Source organism: Hyla sarda, chromosome 2 (assembly GCF_029499605.1).
Source record: "Hyla sarda isolate aHylSar1 chromosome 2, aHylSar1.hap1, whole genome shotgun sequence".
NCBI lineage: Eukaryota > Metazoa > Chordata > Amphibia > Anura > Hylidae > Hyla > Hyla sarda.
The window spans coordinates 510,205,069-510,228,800 of record NC_079190.1 but is presented as its reverse complement, the minus strand read 5'-3'; the positions used below and the strand labels follow the sequence as shown (position 1 = coordinate 510,228,800).

The 23,732-nt window shown below is 43.0% G+C and overlaps 1 protein-coding gene across 2 annotated transcripts in view; it reads right to left on the bottom strand.

The window, feature by feature from the left end:
* LSAMP (limbic system associated membrane protein) overlaps nt 1-23,732 on the bottom strand; it is an 838,713-nt gene that overhangs the window by 765,122 nt on the left and 49,859 nt on the right. The gene's annotated exons all lie outside the window — the stretch shown is intronic.

Sequence of the window (23,732 nt, the reverse complement as noted above, 5' to 3'; positions counted from 1 at the left end):
AGAGGCAGAAGATATGGCTGCGGCTGACGGGCACTGGGATGGTGTCACCTGGTGTCCCTGATCCAAGCACAGATCTGAGACAGGGGGGTGGGTTACTTTTCAGTTTTACCATTCAGGAGACATATAAAGCTGGATGACAAGCAATATGGATGCAATGAGAAGTTATATATATAGCTTAGGGAACCGTTGCTGTGTATTGTCCTGACATGCTTTGTGTGATTATAATTTATTGTATGAATGAACAATCAATAAAGCAATCAGAATTCATACACGCCCCTCCAGCTCTATCTGTATACTGCTGCTGATATCTTGATGGGATCTGATTATACAATAGTTATACACGTCCCCTTCAGCTCTATCTGTATACTGCTGCTCCAATCTTTATGTGATCAGGATACATTGTAGTTATACATCTCCCCTTCAGCTCTATCTGTGTACTGCTGCTGCTATCTCTATGGGATCAAGATATATAGCAGTTATACACCTCCCCTCCAGCTCTATCTGTATACTGCTGCTGATATCTTGATGGGATCTGAATATAAGTTATACAATTCCCCTTCATCTCTATCTGTATACTGCTTCTCCAATCTTTATGTGATCAGGATACATTGTAGTTATACATCTCCCCTTCAGCTCTATCTGTGTACTGCTGCTGCTATCTCTATGGGATCAAGATATAGAGCAGTTATACACCTCCCCTCCAGCTCTATCCGTATACTGACACTATCTCTATGGGATCAGGATAGATAGTAGTTATACACTTCCCCTCCAGCTCTATCTGTATACTGATGCTATCTCTATGGGATCAAGATATGCTATACACCTCCCCTCCAGCTCTATCTGTATACTGATGCTATCTCTATGGGATCAGGATATATAGTAGTTATACACCTCCCCTCCAGCTCTATCTGTATACTGCCACTATCTCTATGGGATCAGGATATATAGAAGTTATACCCCTCCCCTCCAGCTCTGTCTATATACTGCTGCTGTTATCTCTATGGGATCAGCATCTATAGTAAGTATACACCTAACCTTCATCTCTCTCCGTATACTGTTGCTGCTATTTGTATGGGGTCATAATAAATGACTTTTATACCCCTCTCCTCCAGCTCTATCTGTATACTACAGCTATCTCTATGGGATCAGGATATATAGTAGTTTTACACATATATAGTAGTTTTACACCTCCCCTCCCAGCTCTATCTCTATACTGCTGCTGTTATTTCTATGGAAACAGGATATATAGTAGTTATACCCCTCCCCTCCAGCTCTATCCGTATACTGCTGCTGTTATTTCTATGGAATCAGGATATATAGTAGTTATACCCCTCCCCTCCAGCTCTATCCGTATACTGCTGCTGTTATTTCTATGGGATCATGATAACTAGTATCCTTATGCTTTTTTAAGGTTTGGTAAAAAATTTTATGTTAAAAAAAAATGTTCAACAACAGATCATACAGGACTTTATAGCACCGCTTTTCCATACTTCCAAATTAATACAAGCGCAGAGAAAATATGACTGCAAAAATAGATAAAACTGACAGACATAATTGTTAGAAAGCTGAGTGATAACACATCCAATTGGCAAAACAGATACAGCAGCAATCACTCAACTTTTCAAGAGTTCTGAGAGGCTACTTTGCATAATTATACATTAATATGTGGGCAGGGGAATAACACAAGGTTTTTAAATATGTCCCCCTGCGTGTCTCCAGCTGTTGCAAAACTACAACTACCAGCATGCCCGGACAGCCAACGACTGTCCGGGCATGCTGGTAGTTGTAGTTTTGCAACAGCTGGAGACGCACTGGTTACAAAACACTGTACTTGCCAATGAGAATTTTACACCAGTGCAATGGACATAAATGACCGCTACATCATGAATAATAGATACTAACAGCTCATCCGATACATTGTAACAAAATGGCAAGATAAGCTATTGCCAATGTGCAGTGGCCGAGATGTAGCAGAGCCCAATGGATATAGCAGGGAGGTATGTGTTGCAATGGAAACTGGAATGATTAATGCGCCAGGAGGAGTAATTGAAATGATCCTTATCACTTCCTAAAATTCAGCCCCTAATTAGCCCCTTATCTCCGACCAGGCCCCCTGATAAGCCGCCCGCAGATCCCACCACTCTCTCCATATCTCTGTTCATAGAAATTAATATCTAAAGGAAACTCATTTTTTCTATCGCTCTTTTGATTTTAGCCGCACTTCCATGCATAGCAATTTTCTCTATCGTTCAGAAGTATAAAATAAAACCAAAAAAGGACACAGAGGCAAAAATGGAACGGAAAAGATCAAACTCACTGAACACTGCAACTATGATAACTGCCTCCTATATACAAGAATATAACTACTATAATACTGCTGCTATATACAAGAATATAACTACTATAATACTGCTCCTATATACAAGAATATAACTACTATAATACTGCTCCTATATACAAGAATATAACTACTATAATACAGCTCCTATATACAAGAATATAACTACTATAATACTGCTCCTATATACAAGAATATAACTACTATAATACTGTCTCCTATATACAAGAATATAACTACTATAATACTGCTCCTATATACAAGAATATAACTACTATAATACTGCTCCTATATACAAGAATATAACTACTATAATACTGCTCCTATATACAAGAATATAACTACTATAATACTGCTTCTATATACAAGAATATAACTACTATAATGTAATAAAGAGAAGAGCACCAGGCACTGTCTACTCGACTGTGAGTCAAATTATCCTGTCCGGACTATCCGGGGTGTGTGGCCTGCTGCACTAGGTGCTGTGGGGAGCGTCTACGTCTATAAAGGACAAAGTCTTTCATACAATGGCAAGTAGAAATGAAGGTAGACGGACGACTCACCCAGGTAGCAAAAATATCTTCTTTATTCAAGGCTTGCAGCTTAAAATGACAGCAAGTTCAGGGGGGTCTGTCAGCAGGAACGCAGGGCTGTGGAGTGCAACGACCGTATCGCTTCGGACTGAAGCTTCTTCCGGCCTCCTGCTCCTATATACAAGAATATAACTACTATAATACTGTCTCCTATATACAAGAATATAACTACTATAATACTGCTCCTATAGACAAGTGTCACGATTCGGCTGGCAGGAGGTGGATCCTCTGTGCCAGAGAGGGATTGGCGTGGACCGTGCTAGTGGACCGGTTCTAAGTTACTACTGGTATTCACCAGAGCCCGCCGCAAAGCGGGATGGTCTTGCAGCGGCGGTAGTAACCAGGTCGTATCCACTAGCAACGGCTCAACCTCTCTGACTGCTGAAGATAGGCGCGGTACAAGGGAGTAGACAGAAGCAAGGTCGGACGTAGCAGAAGGTCGGGGCAGGCAGCAAGGATCGTAGTCAGGGGCAACGGCAGGAGGTCTGGAACACAGGCTAGGAACACACTAGGAAACGCTTTCACTGGCACAATGGCAACAAGATCCGGCGAGGGAGTGCAGGGGAAGTGAGGTATACATAGGGAGTGCACAGGTGAACACACTAATTAGACCAACTGCGCCAATCAGTGGCGCAGTGGCCCTTTAAACCGCAGAGACCCGGCGCGGGCGCGCCCTAGGGAGCGGGGCCGCGCGCGCCGGGACAGGACCGACGGAGAGCAAGTCAGGTACGGGAGCCGGGGTGCGCATCGCATCCCGGCTGGGGGCGGTATCGCAGCGCACCCGGTCAGTAGATCTGACCGGGGCGCTGCAGTAGCGAGGATGTTGCGAGCGCTCCGGGGAGGAGCGGGGACCCGGAGCGCTCGGCGTAACAGTACCCCCCCCCTTGGGTCTCCCCCTCTTCTTGGAGCCTGAGAACCTGAGGACCAGACTTTTGTCTAGGATGTTGTCCTCAGGTTCCCAGGATCTCTCTTCAGGACCACAGCCCTCCCAATCAACCAAAAAATTTTTTTTCCCTCTGACCGTCTTGGAGGCCAGTATCTCCTTCACGGAGAAGATGTCAGAAGAACCGGAAACAGGAGTGGGAGAAACAAGTTTGGGAGACAAACGGTTGATGATGAGTGGTTTAAGAAGAGAAACGTAAAAGGCATTAGGAATACGAAGAGAAGGAGGAAGAAGAAGTTTGTAAGAGACAGGATTAATTTGGCACAAGATTTTGAAAGGACCAAGATAGCGTGGTCCCAGTTTGTAACTGGGGACACGGAAGCGGACATATTTAGCGGAGAGCCATACCTTGTCTCCGGGAGCAAAAATGGGGGAAGCTCTTCTTTTCTTATCGGCAAACTTTTTCATGCGAGATGAAGCCTGTAAAAGAGAATTTTGGGTCTCTTTCCATATGGTGGAAAGATCACGAGTCACTTCATCCACAGCGGGCAAACCAGAGGGCAAGGGAGTAGGGAGGGGGGGAAGAGGGTGACGGCCGTACACCACGAAAAATGGGGATTTAGCAGAAGATTCAGAGACTCTGAAGTTGTACGAGAATTCGGCCCATGGTAGAAGATCTGCCCAGTCATCCTGGCGGGAGGAAACAAAATGCCGTAAATAGTCACCCAGGACCTGGTTAATTCTTTCTACTTGCCCATTGGATTGAGGATGATAAGCAGAAGAGAAGTTTAATTTAATCTTGAGTTGTTTACAGAGAGCCCTCCAGAATTTTGACACGAATTGGACGCCTCTATCCGAGACGATCTGCGTGGGCAAACCGTGAAGACGAAAAATGTGTACAAAAAATTGTTTTGCCAACTGAGGCGCTGAAGGAAGACCAGGAAGAGGAATAAAATGTGCCATCTTGGAAAATCGATCAACGACCACCCAAACAACAGTGTTGCCACGGGATGGGGGTAAGTCTGTAATAAAGTCCATACCAATCAGAGACCAAGGCTGTTCGGGGACAGGCAGAGGATGAAGGAGACCAGCAGGCTTCTGGCGAGGAGTCTTATCCCGGGCACAGACAGTACAGGCCCGCACAAAATCAACAACATCCGTCTCCAGAGTCGGCCACCAATAGAAACGAGAGATGAGTTGCAAGGACTTTTTGATGCCCGCATGGCCTGCGAGGTGGGAGGAGTGACCCCATTTGAGAATCCCGAGACGTTGGCGTGGAGAAACCAAGGTCTTCCCTGGAGGAGTTTGCCTGATGGAGACTGGAGAAGTGGAGATCAGACAGTCAGGAGGAATGATGTGTTGCGGAGAGACCTCTACTTCCGAGGCATCCGAGGAACGAGAGAGAGCATCGGCCCTAATGTTCTTGTCGGCAGGGCGAAAATGAATTTCAAAGTTAAAACGGGCAAAGAACAACGACCACCTGGCCTGGCGAGGATTCAGCCGTTGGGCAGACTGGAGATAGGAGAGATTCTTGTGATCGGTGTAAATGATAACTGGAAATTTTGATCCCTCCAGCAGATGCCTCCATTCCTCAAGTGCCAATTTAATGGCCAGTAGTTCTCGATCCCCGATGGAGTAGTTCCTCTCCGCCGGAGAGAAGGTCCTAGAAAAAAAAAACACAAGTAACAGCATGCCCGGAAGAATTTTTTTGTAGAAGGACCGCTCCAGCTCCCACTGAGGAGGCATCAACCTCCAATAGGAAGGGTTTAGATGGGTCAGGTCTGGAGAGCACGGGAGCAGAAGAAAAGGCAGACTTGAGCCGTTTAAATGCGTCTTCCGCTTGGGGAGACCAGGACTTAGGATTGGCATTCTTCTTGGTTAAAGCCACGATAGGAGCCACAATAGTGGAAAAATGTGGAATAAATTGCCTGTAATAATTGGCGAACCCCAAAAAACGTTGGATAGCACGGAGTCCGGAGGGGCGTGGCCAATCTAAGACGGCAGAGAGTTTATCTGGGTCCATTTGTAGTCCCTGGCCAGAGACCAAGTATCCTAGGAAAGGAAGAGATTGACATTCAAACAGACATTTCTCCATTTTGGCATAGAGTTGATTGTCTCGAAGTCTCTGAAGAACCATGCGGACATGCTGGCGATGTTCTTCTAAGTTGGCAGAAAAAATCAGAATATCGTCCAGATACACAACAACACAGGAATATAAGAGATCACGAAAAATTTCATTAACAAAGTCTTGGAAGACGGCAGGGGCGTTGCACAGGCCAAAGGGCAAGACCAGATACTCAAAGTGTCCATCTCTGGTGTTAAATGCAGTCTTCCATTCGTCCCCCTCCCTGATGCGGATGAGATTATATGCACCTCTTAAGTCCAGTTTGGTAAAGATGTGGGCACCTTGAAGGCGATCAAAGAGTTCTGAGATAAGAAGTAGGGGGTAGCGGTTCTTTACCGTGATTTTATTAAGTCCGCGATAATCAATGCAAGGACGTAGGGAGCCATCTTTTTTGGACACAAAGAAAAATCCAGCTCCGGCAGGAGAGGAGGATTTGCGGATAAACCCCTTTTTTAAATTTTCCTGGATGTATTCAGACATAGCAAGAGTCTCTGGGGCGGACAGAGGATAAATTCTGCCCCGGGGTGGAGTAGTGCCCGGGAGGAGGTCAATAGGACAGTCATAAGGCCTGTGAGGAGGTAAAGTCTCAGCTTGTTTTTTGCAAAATACGTCAGCATAGTCCATATAAGCCTTATGGAGACCGGTTACAGGGGGACCCACAGGGTCACGGCAGGGATTACTGGGTACCCCAGCTCTTGATCTCTCCTGTGGACCAATCAAGGGTTGGGGAATGGCGTTGAAGCCACGGTAGTCCAAGGAGAATTTCGGAAGTGCAATTGGAGAGGACCAAAAACTCAATTTTTTCGTGATGAGGTCCGATGCACATTAGGAGGGGTTCCGTGCGGTAACGCACGGCACAGTCCAATCTTTCATTGTTAACACAATTGATGTAGAGGGGTCTGGCGAGACTGGTCACAGGGATGTTGAACCTGTTGATGAGAGAGGCCAAAATAAAATTTCCTGCAGATCCGGAATCCAAGAAGGCCTTAGTAGAGAAGGAGAAGGTAGAGGCAGATATCCGCACAGGCACAGTAAGGCGTGGAGAAGCAGAGTTGACATCAAGAACTGTGTCACCTTTGTGCGGAGTCAGCGTACGTCTTTCCAGGCGGGGAGGACGGATAGGACAATCCTTCAGGAAGTGTTCGGTACCGGCACAGTACAGGCAAAGATTCTCCATGCGGCGTCGATTCCTCTCTTGAGGTGTCAAGCGAGACCGGTCGACCTGCATAGCCTCCACGGCGGGAGGCACAGGAACGGATTGCAGAGGACCAGAGGAGAGAGGAGCCGGGGAGAAAAAACACCTCGTGCGAACAAAGTCCATATCCTGGCGGAGCTCCTGACGCCTTTCGGAAAAACGCATGTCAATGCGAGTGGCAAGATGAATGAGTTCATGTAGGTTAGCAGGAATTTCTCGTGCGGCCAGAACATCTTTAATGTTGCTGGATAGGCCTTTTTTTTTTTCTCTTTCAGTAGGAAACTGGTCCGACATCATCTCCAAGTGCAGGGAACATTGCGAAAGAAAGCCACGGCAAAACTTAGAGTCCCCATCAAATTTATCCGGCAAGGATAGTCGTAGGCCGGAAGCGGCCACTCGCTGCGGAGGAGGTGCAGGAGCTGGCGGAGGAGATGATTGCTGGAGCTGTGGTAGTAGCTGCTGTAGCATCACGGTCAGTTGAGACAGCTGGTGGCCTTGTTGCGCTATCTGTTGCGACTGCTGGGCGACCACCGTGGTGAGGTCGGCGACAACTGGCAGTGGAACTTCAGCGGGATCCATGGCCGGATCTACTGTCACGATTCGGCTGGCAGGAGGTGGATCCTCTGTGCCAGAGAGGGATTGGCGTGGACCGTGCTAGTGGACCGGTTCTAAGTTACTACTGGTATTCACCAGAGCCCGCCGCAAAGCGGGATGGTCTTGCAGCGGCGGTAGTAACCAGGTCGTATCCACTAGCAACGGCTCAACCTCTCTGACTGCTGAAGATAGGCGCGGGACAAGGGAGTAGACAAGAGCAAGGTCGGACGTAGCAGAAGGTCGGGGCAGGCAGCAAGGATCGTAGTCAGGGGCAACGGCAGGAGGTCTGGAACACAGGCTAGGAACACACTAGGAAACGCTTTCACTGGCACAATGGCAACAAGATCCGGCGAGGGAGTGCAGGGGAAGTGAGGTATACATAGGGAGTGCACAGGTGAACACACTAATTAGACCAACTGCGCCAATCAGTGGCGCAGTGGCCCTTTAAATCGCAGAGACCCGGCGCGCGCGCGCCCTAGGGAGCGGGGCCGCGCGCGCCGGGACAGGACCGACGGAGAGCGAGTCAGGTACGGGAGCCGGGGTGCGCATCGCGAGCGGGCGCCACCCGCATCGCGAATAGCATCCCGGCTGGGGGCGGTATCGCAGCGCACCCGGTCAGTAGATCTGACCGGGGCGCTGCAGTAGCGAGGATGTTGCGAGCGCTCCGGGGAGGAGTGGGGACCCGAAGCGCTCGGTGTAACAACAAGAATATAACTACTATAATACTGCTCCTATATACAAGAATATAACTACTATAATACTGCTCCTATATACAAGAATATAACTACTATAATACTGCTCCTCTATACAAGAATATAACTACTATAATACTGCTCCTATATACAAGAATATAACTACTATAAAACTGCCCCTATATACAAGAATATAACTACTATAATACTGCCTCCTATATACAAGAATATAATTACTATAATACTGCCTCCTATATACAAGAATATAACTACTATAATACTGCTCCTATATACAAGAATATAACTACTATAATACTGCCTCCTATATACAAGACCATAACTACTATAATACTGCTTCTATATACAAGAATATAACTGCTATTATACTGCTCCTATATACAAGAATATAACTACTATAATACTGCTCCTATATACAAGAATATAACTACTATAATACTGCTCCTATATACAAGAATATAACTACTATAATACTGCTCCTATATACAAGAATATAACTACTATAATACTGCTCCTATATACAAGAATATAACTACTATAATACTGCCTCCTATATACAAGAATATACCTACTATAATACTGCTCCTATATACAAGAATATAACTACTATAATACTGCTCCTATATACAAGAATATACCTACTATAATACTGCTCCTATATACAAGAATATAACTAATATAATACTGCTCCTATATACAAGAATATAACTACTATAATACTGCTCCTATAAACAAGAATATAACTACTATAATACTGCCCCGTATATACAAGAATATAACTACTATAATACTGCTCCTATATACAAGAATATAACTACTATAGTACTGCTCCTATATACAAGAATATAACTACTATAATACTGCTCCTATATACAAGAATATAACTACTATAATACTGCTCCTATATACAAGAATATAACTACTATAATACTGCCTCCTATATACAAGAATATAACTACTATAATACTGTCTCCTATATACAAAATAACTGCTATAATACTGCTCCTATATACAAGAATATAACTACTATAATACTGCTCCTATATACAAGAGTATAACTACTATAATACTGCTCCTATACACAAGAATATAACTACTATAATACTGCTCCTATATACAAGAATATAACTACTATAATACTGCTCCTATAAATAAGAATATAACTACTATAATACTGCTCCTATATACAAGTATATAACTACTATAATACTGCTCCTATATACAAGAATATAAGTGCTATAATACTGCCTCCAATGTACAAGAATATAACTACTATAATACTGCTCCTATATACAAGAATATAACTACTATAATACTGCCTCCTATATACAAGAATATAACTACTATAATACTGCTCCTATATACAGGAATATAACTACTATAATACTGCTCCTATATACAAGAATATAACTACTATAATACTGCCTCCTATATACAAGAATATAACTACTATAATACTGCTCCTATATACAAGAATATATCTACTATAATACTGCTCCTATATACAAGAATATAACTACTATAATACTGTCTCCTATATACAAGAATATAACTACTATAATACTGCTCCTATATACAAGAATATACCTACTATAATACTGTCTCCTATATACAAGAATATAACTACTATAATACTGCTCATATTGTAGTATATTCATTATTAGTGTTGCTATTTTACTTTCTTTTCTCTCCAGTAGAGTTTTTTTGGCTTTTCGTGCTCCTGTCATGTGTAGATTTTCCGCTTTGTCGCTCTCGTCACCTGCGTTTTCCATTCTGAAATTAATCTTACCTCTTCGGCGGCTTTGGGAAAGTAATCGCCTGAGCAGATCTAATGGAGGGCCACTCTTCTTCTACAAAGGACAGGCAAAATGTGAATATAATTCAGAGAGGGAGACATCTATTATGATGAGGGAACGCTATCTCGCAGGACGGCGCGGCCGGAGAGAGCCAATGGCGGCCGGGGCTTTATCATTGGTCGTCTGAACATCACTCACCTCAACCTTGAAAGCCGTTCAAGACAGCTTAGTGGAATCTGGCAAAGCCTCAGCGCTCCTGGGAACCACGGGGCCCGGCACCTGCAGATTATCCATAGGGCCGTCCCTTAGACTAAAAATCCTTAAAACGCATACAGGGTGGGGGCTGGGAGACAATATTTTTTATATTTCATTTCATATAGCTAGACCATGAACTCTTTAGGTACTGAAATCACTGATTTTGCAATACTCTGTCAGGAGATGTTTATGCTATATGTGTCTTCTGTCTATCTGCCACCTAGTGGCTTTCATGTGAATTGCAGCAAGTTGCAATAATGTATCAAACTTCAATTCACAAAAAGAACAGGTACGTGTACGGATCAAGGATATATTTTATTTATACAAATAAGAATAAAAGACTATATAATATAAAAATCACAGACGAAGTATTAATGATGTCCGCAGTGGACCAGAACTACAAGCGGTGGCTAAAGCAGTTTACACTGTGCAAAATACAAGGGAAGGCACGTTATGATCCCCCCTAGAGATATGGGGCACAAGCCACAAAGTAAACACAATTTGCTTTACCAAATAATAAAGTAAAATGACAAAAATATCAAGTGTAAATTATAAATGAACAGACCTAAGTCCCAAGTGGGAGAATAACCTACTTAGCCACATGCTGGACCCGACATTTCGCTCACAGCTTCATCCGGGGCATCACGCCCCGGATGAAGCAGTGAGCGAAACGTCGGGTCCAGTGACTACATTTGGGATTATTTTATAGTTTAATGTATCGAAGTTATCAAAACTGTAATCCTTAACTCAGTGTTTTCCAAACAGTATGTATTGAGCTGTTACAAAACTACAACTCCCAGCATGTCTGTACAGCCATAAACTGTCCGATCATGCTGGGAGTTACAGTTTTGCAACAGCTGAAGACACACTGGTTCTGGAATCACTGATTTTGGGATACTCTGTCGGTAGTTGTTAATGCTTTATGGGTCTTCTGTATATTTGGCCACCCAGTGGCAGCCATGTGTATTGTAGCGAGTTGCAATAATGTATCAAACTTGTATCATGAGAAATTGTTATCCTTAAATGGGTACTCCAGTGGAAAAGTTTGTATTTATTTATTTATTTGTTATTTTTTTTTAAATCAACTGGTGCCAGAAAGTTAAACAGATTTGTAAATTACTTCTATTTAAAAAAATCTTAATCCTTCCAGTACTTATTAGCTGCTGAATACTACACAGGAAATTCTTTTCTTTTTGGAACACAGTGCTCTCTGCTGACATCTCTGTCCATTTTAGGAACTGTCCAGAGCAGAATATCTTTGCTAAGGGATTTTCTTCTACTCTGGACAGTTCTTAAAATGGACAGAGATGTCAGCAGAGAGCACTGTGCTCGTGATGTCAGCAGAGAGATCTGTGTTCTAAAAAGAAAATAATTTCCTCTGTAGTATTCACCAGCTAATAAGTACTGGACGAATTAAGATTTTTCAATAGAAGTCATTTACAAATCTGTTTAACTTTCTGGCACCAGTTGATAAAAAAAAAAAAAAAAAAAAAAAAAGTTCTCCACAGGGGTACCCCTTTAACTCAGTGTTTTCCAGACACTGTGTTTCCAGCTTTTGCTAAACTACAACTCCCAGCAAGCCATTATGCCATAGGCTTCCCAATTCTTTTAAAGTCACAAAGATCTTTTCAAAGCCCAGCCTCTAACAACTTTAAAAAAATTATTTATATATATATATATATATATATATATATATATATATATATATATATATATATTCAGCTTCCTAAACACAATACACAATGTATAACCAGGGAAGCAGAATGCTATGAAAGCAAAGTGTTCAGCTTCCTAAACACATTTAATAGCAGTGTTTCCATACAAGGGTGCCTCCAGCTGTTGCAAAACTACAACTCCCATCATGCTTGGCCAGATTGATTGATCGCTCCCTATACTAGGGATTGGGCATGCTGGTAGTTGTAGTTTTGTAACAGCTGGAGGCAGACTCTTTGGAAAACATTATAATATACAATGTTTGATCAGGGAAGCTGAATGCTATTAAATGCGCACTGTCACCAACTTTATTTTTGGATATGTTGTAGTACTTATGTACTACAACATATCTCTAATATACTTTTATTTTTATTTTTTTCCATTAAAAAGGTTTAATTTACATTTAAAAACCGGCCACTCAAAAAGGACTGATTTTGTAGTGGCAATCAGTCCTTTTTCAGTTAGGCTGCACTCGCTCCCTGCCTGTCAATCAGACAGGTGGGAGCGAGCGCATTGGCCCCCCGGCCACTCCTCCCGCACATCGCCGCCGCCTCGTTGCCACCGCTGACCCTGCACGCCCGCTGCCGGACTCTGCAGTAACTGCAAGTGTAATGAGGGAACGGGGTATGCGGGGCGGGGGGGGGGAGGAGGGAACGGGCTAGTGCCATAGCGGGGGGGGGGGGGGGGGGGGGAACGGGCTAGCAAAAAAAATAGGATGGTGGGAGCTACCCTTTATTAAAGGGTTATTCCAGGGAAAAAAAATTTTTTATATCAACTGGCTCCCGAAAGTTAAACAGATTTGTAAATGACTTCTATTAAAAAAAAATCTTAATCCTTCCAATAATTATCAGCTGCTGAAGTTGAGTTGTTCTTTTCTGACTGGCAACAGTGCTCTCTGCTGACATCTCTTGTCTCAGGAACTGCACAGAGTAGAAGAGGTTTGCTATGGGGATTTGCTTCCAAACTGGGCGGTTCTCGAGACAGGTGTCATCAGAGAGCACTTAGACAGAAAAGAACAACTCAACTTCATCAGCTCATAAGTACTGAAAGGATTAAGATTTTTTTAATAGAAGTAATTTACAAATCTGTTTAACTTTCTGGAGCCAGTATATATATATATATATATATATATATATATATATATATATATATATATAAAGTTTTTTTTCCTGGATAACCCCTTTAAAGAAATATGTTCAGCTTTCTAAACGCATCTAATACCAGTGTTTTCGATCAAGGGTGCCTCCAGCTGTTGCAAAACTACAATATCCAGCATGCCCGGACAGCCTTCCGCAACAGCTGGAGGCACCCTGGTTGAGAAACACTGACATACTGCTACATTGTCTACTGATACATTGTAACAAGATCAGCAGCTGTGACAGGTCTAGACATTGTATCTAGTTTTTTTTGTCTAGTTTTGCATTTATAAAGATCATCCCGTAACCCATTGTTCTTATTATGAGTGATTCTCCGCAGCGGTATTTTTCGGGCTCCGCGTACGTGTTGGGGGGCGACATTGTTGACACGGAGTTCGCTTACTATCTCCCAAACATTTCTGAGGTCTGTTTCATAATTCAGAAGTTCTTGCAAATTGTACAAGTGAAAAACCGAAATATCCGGGGCGAATTAATAATGGATCTGGGGCTTTGTTAGCCGCTCGCTCACGGCCCGCGTCTGGCACAGAACTCCACAGCGCGGCACAACGTGGCATCTAATCATCTGGATTTATGGCGCGTCAATCTCCTATAGTAATCAGCACGACAGCGGCGGAACGTACGGCGAAACGGTCTGCAGACGTAGAAGGAGAAGAGTTATCTACCTACTGTCTACCCATGTTCTGCTGAATACATTTTATCCTGTAGCTGAACCCCTCCCCTAACAGCGCCCCCACAGGAGGAATGAAGTATTGCATTGTTACTATTGAATACACTGCTGCAATGACCTAGTTTTGGCTGAAGGATTAAAGGGGTTATCCAGGAAAAAAACTTTTTCTATAGATATATATCAACTGGCTAGAGAAAGTTAAACAGATTTGTAAATTGCTTCTATTAAAAAAATGAGCTGCTGCTCTTATGAGCTGCTGAAGTTGAGTTGTTCTTTTCTGTCTAAGCGCTCTCTGAGGACACCTGTCTCGGGAACTGTCCAGAGTAGAAGCAAATCCCCATAGTAAACCTCATCTTCTCTGTGCAGTTCCCGAGACAAGCAGAGATGTCAGCAGAGAGCACTGTTTTCAGACAGAAAAGAGCAACTCAACTTCAGCATCTGATAATTATTGGAAGGATTAAGATTTTTTAATAGAAGTAATTTACAAATCTGTTTAACTTTCTGGAGCCAGTTTATATATACATTATTATTTTTTTTTCCTGGAATACCCCTTTAAACCTTTCTAGTCTCTGGCAAAGCTTGTGGTTGCACTCGTGACACCCTGGTGTATCTGGTGTTTCTTTGGCCAATAAGCTGTCGCTTTTATGTCCACACCCTGCCAGCACTGGCTATTTAGAGTGGTGCTCCAGTGGAAAAAAAAGACTTTTTTTTTAATCAACTGGTGCCAGAAAGTTAAAAACAGATTTGTAAATTACTTCTATATAAAAATCTTAATCCTTCCAGTACTTATCAGCTGCTGTATGCTCCACAGGAAGTTGTGTAGTTCTTTCAGCAGAGAGCACTGTGGTCAGACTGGAAAGAACTACACAACTTCCTGTGGAGCATACAGCAGCTGATAAGTACTGGAAGGATTACAATTTTTATATTATAGTAATTTACAAATCTGTTTAACTTTCTGGCACCAGCTTATAAAAATAAAAAAAAGGACCACTGGTGTATTGTATGATTTTATGTTAGTGCCTAAGTGTGGTGTACTTGTGTATAAATGTGTGTGTAAGTGGTGTGTGTAAGTGGTGCGTGTGTAAGTGGTGTGTGTGTGTAAGTGGTGTGTGTGTAAGTGGTGTGTGTGTAAGTGGTGTGTGTGTAAGTGGTGTGTGTGCAAGGGGTGTGTGTGTAAGGGGTGTGTGTGTGTAAGTGGTGTGTGTGTGTGTGTGTGTAAGTGGTGTGTGTGTAAGTGGTGTGTGTGTAGTGGTGTGTGTGTGTGTGTGTGGTGTGTGTATAAGGGGTGTGTGTGTAAGTGGTGTGTGTGTGTAAGTGGTGTGTGTGTAAGTGGTGTGTGTGTGTGTAAGTGGTGTGTGTGTGTGTAAGTGGTGTGTGTGTAAGTGGTGTGTGTGTGTAAGGGGTGTGTGTGTGTAAGTGGTGTGTGTGTGTGTGTGTGTGTGTAAGTGGTGTGTGTGTGTGTAAGTGGTGTGTAAGTGGTGTGTGTGTAAGGGGGGTGTGTGTGTGTAAGGGGTGTGTGTGTGTGTGTAAGGGGTGTGTGTGTGTGTAAGTGGTGTGTGTGTAAGTGGCGTGTGTGTAAGTGGCGTGTGTGTAAGTGGTGTGTGTGTAAGTGGTGTGTGTGTAAGTGGTGTGTGTGTAAGTGGTGTGTGTGTGTGTGTGTGTAAGTGGTGTGTGTGTGTATGTAAGTGGTGTGTGTGTGTGTAAGTGGTGTGTGTGCAAGGGGTGTGTGTGTGTGTAAGTGGTGTGTGTGTGTGTGTGTAAGTGGTGTGTGTATGTGTAAGTGGTGTGTGTGTAAGTGGTGTGTGTGTGTAAGGGGTGTGTGTGTGTGTGTGTAAGTGGTGTGTGTGTAAGTGGTGTGTGTGTAAGTGGTGTGTAAGTGGTGTGTGTGTAAGGTGTGTGTGTGTAAGGGGTGTGTGTGTGTGTAAGTGGCGTGTGTGTAAGTGGCGTGTGTGTAAGTGGCGTGTGTGTAAGTGATGTGTGTGTAAGTGGTGTGTATGTAAGTGGTGTGTGTGTATGTGTGTGTAAGTGGTGTGTGTGTGTAAGTGGTGTGTGTGTAAGTGGTGTGTGTGTAAGGGGTGTGTGTGTGTAAGTGGTGTGTGTGTGTGTGTGTAAGTGGTGTGTGTGTGTGTGTGTGTGGTGTGTGTGTAAGTGGTGTGTAAGTGGTGTGTGTGTAAGGGGTGTGTGTGTGTGTGTAAGTGGCGTGTGTGTAAGTGGCGTGCGTGTAAGTGGTGTGTAAGTGGCGTGTGTGTAAGTGGTGTGTAAGTGGCGTGTGTGTAAGTGGTGTGTAAGTGGCGTGTGTGTAAGTGGCGTGTGTGTAAGTGGCGTGTGTGTAAGTGGTGTGTGTGTAAGTGGTGTGTGTGTAAGTGGTGTGTGTAAGTGGTGTGTGTGTAAGTGGTGTGTGTGTAAGTGGTGTGTGTGTAAGTGGTGTGTGTGTAAGTGGTGTGTGTGTAAGGGGTGTGTGTGTAAGTGGTGTGTGTGTAAGGGGTGTGTGTGTAAGTGGTGTGTGTGTAAGTGGTGTGTGTGTAAGTGGCGTGTGTGTAAGTGGTGTGTGTGTAAGTGGCGTGTGTGTAAGTGGCGTGTGTGTAAGTGGTGTGTGTGTAAGTGGTGTGTGTGTGTGTGTAAGTGGTGTGTGTGTAAGTGGTGTGTGTGTAAGTGGTGTGTGTGTGTGTGTAAGTGGTGTGTGTGTAAGTGGTGTGTGTGTAAGGGGTGTGTGTGTAAGTGGCGTGTGTGTAAGTGGTGTGTGGATGCCTCGGTTCTTCTCTATGTACATAGAATGCAAATGAAAATGGCCCTGCCCCCTCAATGCAAGTCTATGGGAGGGGGCGTGAAGGTTGCCATGCCCCCTCCCATAGACTTGCATTGAGGGGGCAGGGCGTGACATCATGAGGGGGCAGGGCGTGACATCATGAGGGGGCGGGGCATGACATAATGAGGGGGCAGGGTTATGACTTTACCAGCTCCCGGCGCCAGCTCCAGTATTCGGAACAGTTTGTTTCAAACGCTGAGCAGCGGAGTACCCCTTTAAGGAGGTCATAAAGGGTACAAATTCTAGCCTGTTTAGGGCAGCACCGTCACCCACTGTAAGTACCGGAAGCTGAGAAATCAGTCTTCCGCTCCTGGTAGATTAACCCCTTACATAAAGGGAGTTTACATGTATGTGGACCATTCATCAGCTTCCTGGCAACACGATCACCACTGCTGATGGATGTCTATGGCAGCAAGGGACAAAAATCCACACGTAAAACAACATTCAAGTAAACTAGGAAAACGAATAAACTTTCCTTAGCAGTAATGATCAGGGACCAGGAGGGTCAGCACAGCAGCTATAGGGGGATGGAGAGTTTGTGGAGGATGGGGGCGACACCGGGGGGTCAAGTCCTGGGGAAAAAAAGGGAAGGAACTCACCCATGATTTCCACTCAAGGGCAGGTCCTGCTAATAGGAATGGTGTTCCTGCTGTGGAAAAAGTGCAGGAACTCAGTTCCCACACATCCCCGCAGGACTTGACCCTAGGGTGACACCATTTTCTACCACCCCGGGTGACACCGATCCCAGCAACACCACGGGTGAGAATACAGCCCGAAAGCTGTCGGGGCTGCACAGAGCCCATAGACATCACACACACTCACTCTGGATCTTCTAGGACCTTTGGTGACATCATCAGGACTCCTAGCCAATAGGAGTCATCACAGGTCTTGGAGGATACATACTAAGCCTGTGTGTGCTGTCTATGGGCTCCACAAACATGGAGTAGAAGGTAAAAAGAGAAAGGATGGGGGGGGGGGGGGGGGGTGCCATGGGGAGCCGCGTATATTCACACCTTAGAAATATATATATAGCAGGTCAATAGAAATATTCAATTACAGCTCATATATTACTGCCTAACCAGTGTAGCGCCATCACCAGACTTTGTGTGGGGACGGGGGTGTGATTTAATATTTTAACCCCTCAGGACACAGCCAGGTTTTGTTATTGCATTTTCGTTTTTTCCTCCTCATCTTCTGAGAGTCCCATATGAGGCTTTTTTATTTAATTTTTTTTTTTTGCTTGACCAAAGTAAAATATTATTATTTACAAATATTATTTTGTGGGGAGATTAAAGAGAATACCAATATATATATATATATATATATATATATATATATACATATATATATATATATATATATATACATATATAACGTCAAAAATGGTATGGTTTGGGGCTGGCACCCGTCTACTGTGGTAAAGTAGTGCTGCAATTTTTTGGACACATATATATATATATATATATATATATATATATATATATATATATTAAAAAGTCCACATTTTCTTTATTCTGTAGGTCAATATGAGTAAAATGATCCCCATGGTTACGTGCTTTATTATTATTGTAAAAACTCAGACTCTTTAACAAAATCCCTATGTAAAATAGCCCTATTCTGCCCCCTATGACTTTATAATTTTTCTGTCCCTGCCTATTGCCCATCTCTCCCTAGCCCCCTCCCTGCTTAAAATGTTTTTTTTACTATATAAAAAAATGCATATTTGTCTGCCTGGTAGTGTGCTCACAATTACTTCCATTAAAAAATCTTAATCCTTCCAGTACTTATTAGCTCCTGAATACTACAGAGGAAATTATTTTCTTTTTGGAACACAGAGCTCTCTGCTGACATCACGAGCACAGTGCTCTCTGCTGACATCTCTGTCCATTTTAGGAACTGTCCAGAGCAGTTTATGTTTGCTATGGGGATTTTCTTCTACTCTGGCCAGTTCCTAAAATGGACAGAGATGTCAGCAGAGAGCACTGTGGTCATGATGTCAGCAGAGAGCTCTGTGTTCCAAAAAGAAAATAATTTGCTATGCAGTATTCATCAGCCTATAAGTACTGGAAGGATTAAGATTTTTTAACAGAAGTAATTTACAAATCGGTTTAACTTTCTGGCACCAACTGATTAAAAAAAAAAAAAAAAAAAAAGTTTACCCCTTTAATTCCTTTAGCCAAGAATGGAGATAACCCTGTTTAGGTTGGGAGCGATCAGACGATTTTGCCAGAGAAAACCATGTCCAGCCAGACTTTTGGCCTACAGTGGCCACTACAGGGGAAATGCGGTATTACATGATGGCCATTGAGGTCAAGTTCTCCACAGCAGGAGACACAGGAGATAGAGATCGGCTCTCTATTTTGACAGTGGAAATCACACATGGGGATCCTTCTGCAATATCCTCATTTTCTTTACAACAACAATGATAAAGTAGTAATAGTAAAAATGAATAATAATAATAATAATAATAATAATAATAATAATAATAAATAAATTAATAAATTAATTGTAAATTGTTCTTTAAAGGGGTACTCCACCCCTGGCATCTTATCCCCTATCCAAAGGATAGTGGATAAGATGTCAGATTGCCGCGGTCCCGCTGCTGGGGACCCCGGGGATCGCTGCTGCAGCACCCCGCTATCATTACTGTGCAGAGCGAGTTCGCTCTGTGCGTAATGACGGGCGATACAGGGGCCGGAGCAGCGTGACGTCATGGCTCAGCCCCTCATGACATCACGGCCCGTCCCCTTAATGCAAGTCTATGGCAGGGGGCGTGACGACCGCCACGCCCCCTCCCATAGACTTGTATTGACGGGGGCGGGCCGTGACATCACGAGGGGCGGAGCCGTGACATAACGACGCTCCGGCCCCTGTATCGCCCGTCATTACGCACAGAGCGAACTCGCTCTGCACAGTAATGATAGCGGGGTGCTGCAGCAGCGATCCCCGGGGTCCCCAGCAGTGGGACCCCGGCGATCTGACATCTTATCCCCTATCCTTTGGATAGGGGATAAGATGTCTAGGGGCGGAGTACCCCTTTAGGTGACATTAGGTAAGTTTGTTAAAAAAAATTAAAGAATAATAATAATAAAAAATAAAATAATAATAACAAATAAAGTTTATGGTAAAATGTTCTTATAGGGTGCGTTCACACATGCGTATTTTCTGTTGCAGATCTGCTGCAGATTTGCTTCAGCAGATTTTGTTGCCCATTGAAGTCAATGGGCAGCAAAATCTGCAGCAGATCTGCAGCAAAAATACGCATGTGTGAACGCACCCTAAGAGACATTTGGTAAGTTAAATGACAAAAAAATATAAGAATAAGAAGAAAATAAATAAATAAATAAATAAATAATAATTATTTATTTTATTCATTAATATTTTATAATCATTGTTTTATATATAACAATGTATCTTATCAGGAATAGGACTGTCCACAGCGAAGCAGTAAAGTGGAGTTATACAACGAGAGAAAGAAAACTTCTGGTTGGGAAACACTGTTTTAATATTAAAGGGGTATTCCAGGCCAAAACTTTTTTTTTATATATCAACTGGCTCCGTAAAGTTAAGCAGATTTGTAAATTACTTCTATTAACAAAATCTTACTCCTTCCAATAGTTATTAGCTTCTGAAGTTGAGTTGTTGTTTTCTGTCTAACTGCTCTCTGATGACTCACGTCCCGGGAGCTGTGCAGTTCCTATGGGGATATTTTCCCATCATGCACAGCTCCCGGGACGTGACATCATCATTGAGCAGTTAGACAGAAAACTTCAGAAGCTAATAACTATTGGAAGGATTAAGATTTTTTAATAAAAGTAATTTACAAATCTGTTTAACTTTCCGGAGCCAGTTGATGTATAAAAAAAAAAGTTTTTGCCTGGAATACCCCTTTAAACCAAAACTTGCTGCCCCCTAGTGGCTATAATACCATGCAATATAACCATAAATCACAGCATGATGTTGTTACAATGTATCAGTAGACAAAATACAATGTGGACTAGACTACCAGATAATAACTCTTCAGCCTTTGGCTGTCTGGGCATGCTGTTAGTTGTAGCTTTGCAACAGCTGGAGGCACACTGGTTAGGAAACACTGGTATTAGATTTGTTTAGGAAGCTGAACACATTGCTGTCATAGCATTCAGCTTCCCTGCATTATATTGTATATTATAGTGTTTTCCAACCAGTCTGCCTCCATGTGTGACAAATGGAATTCTCTCACCAGCGCCCCCTCTGCAGCGGATAGGGCCCTGCAATAAAATGCAGATCAGTCATTCACCACATGTGTAATAAGATTCCGCGGCACCCAGGGGCCCATCAGCTCAGAAGAGAGGACGACTAATCACAAGCGGCCGCCTCGCCTCTCCAGACTGAACCACAATTTATTGCACAGTTTGTCTCATTCTTAAAAGAAAATCAATGGCTGAAATATACACAGGATCATTTACCCAGACGGAGATGGTCTGCATTCACAGGACGGTGCTGGGATTCAATGGAAGAATATATAGTAGTTATACACCTCCCCTCCAGCTCTATCTGTATACTGCTGCTATCTCTATGGCATCAGTATATGTAGTAGTTATACACCTCCCCTCCAGCTCTATCTGTATACTGCTGCTGCTATCTCTATGGGATCAGGATATATAGTAGTTATACCCCTCCCCTCCAGCTATATCTGTATACTGCTGCTATCTCTATGGGATCAGGATATATAGTAGTTATACACCTCCCTTCCAGCTATATCTGTATACTGCTGCTATCTCTATGGGATCAGGATATATAGTAGTTATACACCTCCCTTCCAGCTATATCTGTATACTGCTGCTATCTCTATGGGATCAGGATATATAGTAGTTATACCCCTCCCCTCCAGCTATATCTGTATACTGCTGCTATCTCTATGGGATCAGGATATATAGTAGTTATACACCTCCTTTCCAGCTATATCTGTATACTGCTGCTATGTCTATGGGATCAGCATATTAAGTAGTTATACACCTCCCCTCCAGCTCTGTCTGTATACTACTGCTATTTCTATGGGATTAGAATTTATAGTAGTTATACACTTCCCCTCCAGCTCTATCTGCATACTGCTGCTGCTATCTCTATGGGATCAGGATATATAGTAGTTATATACCTCCCCTCCCAGATCTGTCTGTATACTGCTGGTGTTATCTCTCTGGATTTATTATTTATAGTACTTATACACCTTCCATTCAGCTCTATCTGTATACTGCTGCTGTCTCTATGGGATCAGGATATATAGTAGTTATACACCTCTCCTCCAGCTCTATCTGTATACTGCTGCTGCTATCTCTATGGGATCAGGATATATAGTAGTTATACACCTCCCCTCCAGCTCTATCTGTATACTGCTGATATACCCATAGGATCAGGATATATAGTAGTTATACACCTCCCCTCCAGCTCTATCTGTATACTGCTGATATACCCATAGGATCAGGATATATAGTAGTTATACACCTCCCTTCCAGATCTATCTGTATACTGCTGATATACCTATAGGATCAGGATATATAGTAGTTATACACCTCTCCTCCAGATCTATCTGTATACTGCTGCTATCTCTATAGGATCAGGATATAAAGTAGTTATACATTTCCCCTTCCAGCTCTATCTGTATACTGCTGCTGCTATCTCTATAGGATCAGGATATATAGTAGTTATAAACTTCACCTCAAGCTCTACATAAACTATATTCTTATATCCTGATTCTGTATTCACTGTATTTTCCTATTATTGCTGAAAATGCTGTAAAATACAATTTTTACATCAATTTGGAAAAAAAATCCTGCAAAAACACAACCAAAACATGGTGAATATGTGTAAAAATGCAACGTGTGAACAAAGACGTAATACTTCAAAGACGTAATACTTCAAATCTTCATAAAACACCTCAGTTGTGTTTATAGGTCAAATCACTTTCTCCCCAAGGCGATATTTCTCTAAAAAATGCATCAAAATGCAGAGTGAACTGGCACCAACCCACAGAATCTCAGCAGTTTAGGTTTATAGTAGAGTCCAACCAGGGGATTAGGTTGGTCTCACTAGGTGAATTGCAGTGATGAGACTCCACCCCCTCTCTATCTGCAAAGCCAGAGGAATCATGGGAAATGGCAGCATTAGGAAATCATTTCTGTTCTCAGGTATAAATCAATATGGATGAAAACTCATGCCTTCCACATCAGCTAAACAGGTAAGCACATGGCATGCACAAGAACCTCTCCGTTTTTATTTTATTTTTTTGGTAGAAGTAGCTAAGGCTTTCTCCATAGATTTTTTGGGATGTTTTCCAGAGCTGCATCTTTGCTTTACTCCTCCTGCTGTAAATAATCTCTATCCAGAAAGACACAACTCAGGGCCCCGAAGTATCCGAAAGTTTCCAATTAGCCCATAAAAACGCACATTGCACGATGGGAAATGAAACACCTGGATCCCAATTCCCCCGGCCGGATGCGGCTACATGAAACAGTAACATTATCAATAACAAGTTAGAATTTATTCGCCCGCATTGCCGGTCTAATTCAATAGCCGTCACATCATTTCCATATAAATGTATGTTTGTTATAAGTCAGAATGTGAAATGAGCGCGAGAGACGGAAATGGGGGAATAGAACTCTCGGCGGAGACAGATTTAGGTTAGAAATATTGCAAACTCAGCATTATAAATGTTATCCCCCCCCCCCCCCTTCTCATACTGGGGAGTACGGAATACGGCTTATATAGAGGTAATACTGGGGAGTACGGAATACGGCTTATATAGAGGTAATACTGGGGAGTAAGGAATACGGCTTATATAGAGGTAATACTGGGGAGTAATGAATACGGCTTATATAGAGGTAATACTGGGGAGTAAGGAATACGGCTTATATAGAGGTA